Consider the following 6,000-nt stretch of genomic DNA (forward strand, 5'->3'; position numbering starts at 1 on the left):
ATCCATCAGGTGAGAAAAACCTGAAGTATACCACCGGCAGCAGGTTTTATGGAGTGAAAAATCTAAATGAGAAAATGTCAGTTCACATCATCGTTAGTATGTATGGAGGAGGTCAGGATAGAGATATGACAGTGAGTGTCTACAGCCATCTATAAACCACAGAGGAGACTCTGTGACTCGGTTTGGGGCTGCATTTGGCCAATGATGTTGTGCATTTTGTCAAAATTGATTGAATAAAGGGAAAATAAGTAGATTGAGTTTTAATCCATTTAATGTTTAAAAATAATGATCCCAAACATGCTGCCAGTCCAGTAAAAACCTATATGTATAGAAAAAGAAACAGTAGAACACTATCAGTCATGAACTGGCCTCCCCAGAGCCCCGACTTCAACATTTTGAAACAGTTTGGAATCATTCTGACAGAGAACAGAACAAAAAACAGCCAACGTTCAAAGAAGAGCTTTGTGTTCTTCAGTTCTGGAGAACTATTCCTGAAGACTACTAAATAAATTACAAAAAAAGATTAAGAGTTAAGGCTGTGTTGAACAGGGTTAGAGTATTCATACAGAAATGTTCAAACTTGTTGGAACTGTACAAACCCTGCTGTTTTCTTTTAAACTGTATTTCCACATATTTCACATTTTCCTAGTAAAATATAAAAAATGAGGGGTGGATGAAGACTTTTGCATTGCACTGTATATGGATACATTCTATTATATGGCTTTTGTATTTCCCACAGAATGAAGACTGTGCTGTTGTGCAGTATGCAACTGTGAATTTCAAGAAAAAGATTGAGACAAGTAGGAGACAAAGAAAGGACACAGTCAACGACCCAATCTACTCTGCAATTAGAACGTCTCACGTGGAGTGATTTTGTTCAGTCAAGTCAAAATTATGGCCACTGTCTCTCCTACATCTGTGATGTTGGTTAATACTAACTTCTCAAAGAAGGTTGTGTGATTAGTTTTGGTTGTTTATTTAAAAAAAAGAGGATTAGTCTCCAAGTGGAATAAATTTCAGGATGTACTGATGGATGGAGGGTTGGGTGGGTGGATTGCAAAAATGTTTCCAGTGTAATGCACCTAAATGAGTTATTTGATCAACAGTGCAACAGTGCAGACATTAGGGGCAGGACTGTTTGTGGCTGAGCGACCTAAATTCACTTTTTCATAACACAGTGGAAAAAGAAAACCCCAAAACAAAGCCTCCGAGTATAACCACACAATGCATCTGCTGCCCAAAGTGGTGAACGGGTAGCCAGCTCACAGTGTCCCTGGCCTATTTTAAAGAGGAAAAAGGTTATTACAGGAAACACATTTTGATGCACATTCTCTCATGTCCTTGAAACAAAACTACTTTCAAACAATATTCATTTGTGCACACTGAGTGAAATCACAGTGGAATCCAGCTTAACTCTACTCAACTCTTAACTCTACTGAAACTCAGCATATATGTTAAATTTTATGAGCCTACATTTGGTGACCCAACTAAATTTCACTTCTTAAACTTTTCCTGTGGGTTTGAGTTGTTTGTGAGCATTTAAGCTGTGCATTACATTTTTACCAGAGGTTGGACAAGTTAAAAAAAAGTGTGAAATAACTCAAAACATGTTTTATATTTTAGATTCTTTAAAATAGCCACCCTTTGCTTTGATTACTGCTTTGCACACTCTTGGCATTCTCTCTATGAGCTTCATGAGGTCGTCACCTGAAATGTTTTTCCAACAGTCTTGAAGGAGTTCCCAGAGATGCTGAGCACTTGTTGGCTATTTTGCCTTCACTCTCACATCTCATCCCAAACCACCTCAACAGGGTTTAGGTCATGTGACTGTGCAGCACTGACTCTCATCTTGGTCAAATAGCCCTCACACAGCCTGGAGGTATGTTTGGGATCATTGTCATGTTGAAAAATAAATGATGGTCCAACTAAACACAAACTAGATGGAATGTCATGTCGCTGCAGGATGCTGTGGTAGCCGTGCTGCTTCAGTGTGCCTTCAGTGAAAAAAAGGAAAAAAAAAAAGAAAAACCATTAAATGAGAAGGTGTGTCCAAACTTTTGACTTGTAGTGTATATATGAACTTTATTTTTCTAAACTAAGAGAAACAGTCTTGATGTTGAAAAAAAACAAACCTAACTAGACTCCAGGGTCTAGAGGTTTTGTTTGAGGGTTTTGTGGTGCTTGTCCTGTGTCTTTGTTTTTTTTATTCAAAATTTATCTGTTCCTTTACTTTGTGAGGCTTTGCTCCATGTTGAATATGTGTGTCAGGGAAATATTAAGTTATGTTTTAAATTGTCTGTTATTGTTCAGCTAAGGGAGCAGAGTTAATGGTGAGTAAGCAAAAACGAGAAAAAAGTGCTTTATATTGGAAGGTAAAGACCCTAAATTAATACAGAGACAACCCCAACAATCAGACAACTCCCTATAAACAAGCGCTTTGGCAGCAGTAGGATGGAAAAACTCCCTTTTAACAGGAAGTGCCTCTATAAGAAGAATGTGACAAATGTCCTCTAAATGCAGGGATGTCCAAATCATTTTACATCGTGGGCCACACACAGCCCATTTTTGATCTTAAGCAACCCAAACAGTAAAACTACATGTTAAATGTGTGCTTTCTATGTGTTTGTTTTTACCATGGACTCACTGTAAAAAAAATAAAATAAAATAAAATAAAATAAATCTGTCTTTTAATTGTTTCTCTTTTAGTTAATTACTTAGTATGCAGTATGAAAAAAGATGGGAATCGAGAACCGGTTCTTGTGGAGAACTGGTTCCAAGTAGTCCAGTTCCCCAGAATCCTTAGTCTGCCTGCATATCAATCCTACTTATTGGTTCTTACACTCTCAGATCACGACCATCTTTCTCCTGCATGTAATTAAGTAACGTACTGCATTACTTTTATGTTTTGAGCAATGACCCCAGCAATGATCAAAATAAAGAGGGGAAATGCCTCCAGCATCCACAAACATTTGACCACTCAGCATGTAATTAATTTGCCTGAATGCCAAACATGTTGTTGACAGTTCAAATCTGTGTACGCCTTCACATTGTCTGAAGCTATCCAGTGGGGCAGATTGGAGCTAAGTTTATTCCTGACCCCGGGCCTTATGTTTGACACCCCTGCCTAAATGCAACACATGCATGCATTATAAAGTGACTGCTACAAAGACAGAAAAAATACACACTCGCTGAATATGATCTCTGTGCGAGAATCACGTACGGATGTGGGTTTCCGTCATGTGCCACAGGAAACAGGAAATTCAAAAAATACATTCATTAAAACCATGTCCAGCTATTTTTATGTGAATCACTTTCAATTTTAGATCATCTGAGTGATTAAATTAGTTTGTTTTTTTTTAAAGTTAAACTTTTTTTGGACTTCCTCTTTTACTTTTACTTTTTTTAAGTAACACTCTACACATAAAGGATCAGAAAAAGAATGACAAAAAAAAACCAACAGCAGCAGGCAATTATCAGGGGATTATTAGGGGATCACATTTCTTCTCACTATGACTTTTTATCACTTTATAAGCATATTTGTGTGGTTATTTTGTTAGTTATTGTCACTCATGTCTTGTTTTATGTGGGTTTTTTTTGTCTGATTTTTGTAATTACCTTGACTATGTTCCACATTTCCCTTCCGATACCTCCTGTGATTGGCACTCGGTATGTTGGAGTGTCCTGTTTACCCTGTGCTCCCTGTTGATTCTTTGGCCCCAGTTACAATACCCTAAAGACATGTTCCAGTGTTTTGGAACCCTGTATGTAGTTGCTGGCAGTCACTGGGACCTCATTTTCTAAAGCACAGAGACCCAAATTTACAGACTGTCAGTGACCTCATGATTGCCAAGAAGTATATGGTGCTGCACTTTAACCTACCTATGGTCACAAGCAGAAATAGTTGCTCGTAGTGTGCACAGTAGACGCTGACTTGGTTGCAAACACTTGCCAACTAGTTTCTTAATCAGTAGAGAAAGAGTGAAAAGTGTGCCACAAACTGAAAACTGAGAATGTTCACCTTCAAATCAAAAGGTTTGCCTTTCTACTGAAACCAACATGGTTCATAGGGTGAAACTTTCACTTTAAAGGTGAACATTCTACTTGTCTGGTTTCAGCTTGGCGGTAAGCTAGTGAGTCCTTTCAGATGTGTTGGTGTCTTGCATAAAACCTCTGCCGACCATTGCTGAAGCCTTAAGACTTTATTTTAAATCCTTTCTTGGGTTTGTTTTCCTCTTTGAATTTTGGAGGAGTTTTCTCAGCTAGTCTGTCTGAGAGATTTGCGTTTAGGCCCCAACCCTTCTTACCATGACAACAGGGACTCAGTTCCTGCATAGTGTGGAAAGAATTTTTAGACTTTCTTGGCTGGCAACAAGACTTCAGCTGGCAACAAGACTTCAGCCAGCGTTATCACAAACATTGGTGTCCCACAGGGTTGCGTCCTCAGCCCCATCCTCTGTACCCTGTTCACCAACGACTGTGTCACCTCCAACAAAGATAACATTATACTGAAGTTCGCGGATGACACTGCAGTGATCAGTTGCATCACGGGACGGGATGAGGTGGCCTACAGGAGAGAGGTGGCCGGTCTGGGGTCATGGTGTGAGGACAACTACCTTAACCTCCACACTGATTAGACAAAGGAGATGATAGTGGACACGAGGAAGAAGAGGAAGCCTCACCAGCCGCTGTTTATCCGGGAGCGTCAAGTGGAAAGGGTGAGCAGCTTTTCATACCTGGGCGTCCACATCAATGAGGACCTCACCTGGACACTGAAAGAACTCACTAGCTTACCACCAAGCTGAAACCAGACAAGTAGAATGTTCACCTTCAAAGTGAAAGTTTCACCCTATGAACCATGTTGGTTTCAGTAGAAGGGCGAACCTTTTGATTTGAAGGTGAACATCGGCTGTATTTCCTGAGAAGGCTGAGGAAATTTGGTGTGTCGGCCAAGATCCTCTGCAGCTTCTACAGCTGCACTATGGAGAGCACCCTGACCAGCTGCATCACTGCATGGTACAGCAGCACTACTGCTATGGACCGCAAACGCCTGCAGGGAGTGATAACAACTGCGGAGAAGATTATCAGGACTCTGCTGCCCTCTCTGCAGAGCAGAGGAGAGCTGCCTCCATCCTCAAAGACCCCACACACCCCCAACATAGGTTATACCTTCATAGACGAAGGTTCAGAAGTGTGAAATCTAGAACATCCCGACTCAGCAACTCCTTCTTCTCCACTGCTATCAGACTCCTGAACAGCTGACCTACCTCAACAGCAATTTTGCACATCAGGTCACTTTGCACATTAAATGGTAAATGGCCTGTATTTGTATAGCGCTTTACTAGTCCCTAAGGACCCCAAAGCGCTTTACACATTCAGTCATCCACCCATTCACACACACATTCACACATTAAGTTAATTTTGCACATTAAGCTCCTTTGTACATCCATCTACATCGACATCTGCATACCACACTTGTCTTCACTTAGTTATTTGTACTTATTTATCTTTTATTATTTTAAATTTTTTATCCTTATTTTATCTTTTTTATTTATTTTATCTTGTTCTTTTAACCTTTACCTAACTTTGCATTTGTGAATGGACAGGAAAGCAAGACTTTCACTACACAGAGAATGCTATTTCTTCTGTACATATGACAATAAACACTTTGAATCTAAATCTATATATATTCTAAGATCAAAGCACAACAATGAATAATAAGAGACTAAAATTGTTAAACTATTAAAACTATATAAACTATTTTTGCACAAAATGATTAAAACAATGGATGGAAGTACAGATCAGTTTAAAGTTTACATATCAGATAGAACCTAACATGTAAACTGGGTTGAGGAACCCTATAATTTAATATCAGTTATGCTTTAGACCAGCAGAGGGCAGTAGCTCACCATTATTGTGCTTTGGTAAACTTGTGAAAAGATCAACATTTTGCTCAAGCGATCACACAACGCTTAGATGTGGCTGTGACCACTAAATAGCTAA

The sequence above is a fragment of the Pelmatolapia mariae genome, linkage group LG3_W (genome assembly GCF_036321145.2).
Source record: "Pelmatolapia mariae isolate MD_Pm_ZW linkage group LG3_W, Pm_UMD_F_2, whole genome shotgun sequence".
In the NCBI taxonomy this organism is placed as follows: Eukaryota; Metazoa; Chordata; class Actinopteri; order Cichliformes; family Cichlidae; genus Pelmatolapia; species Pelmatolapia mariae.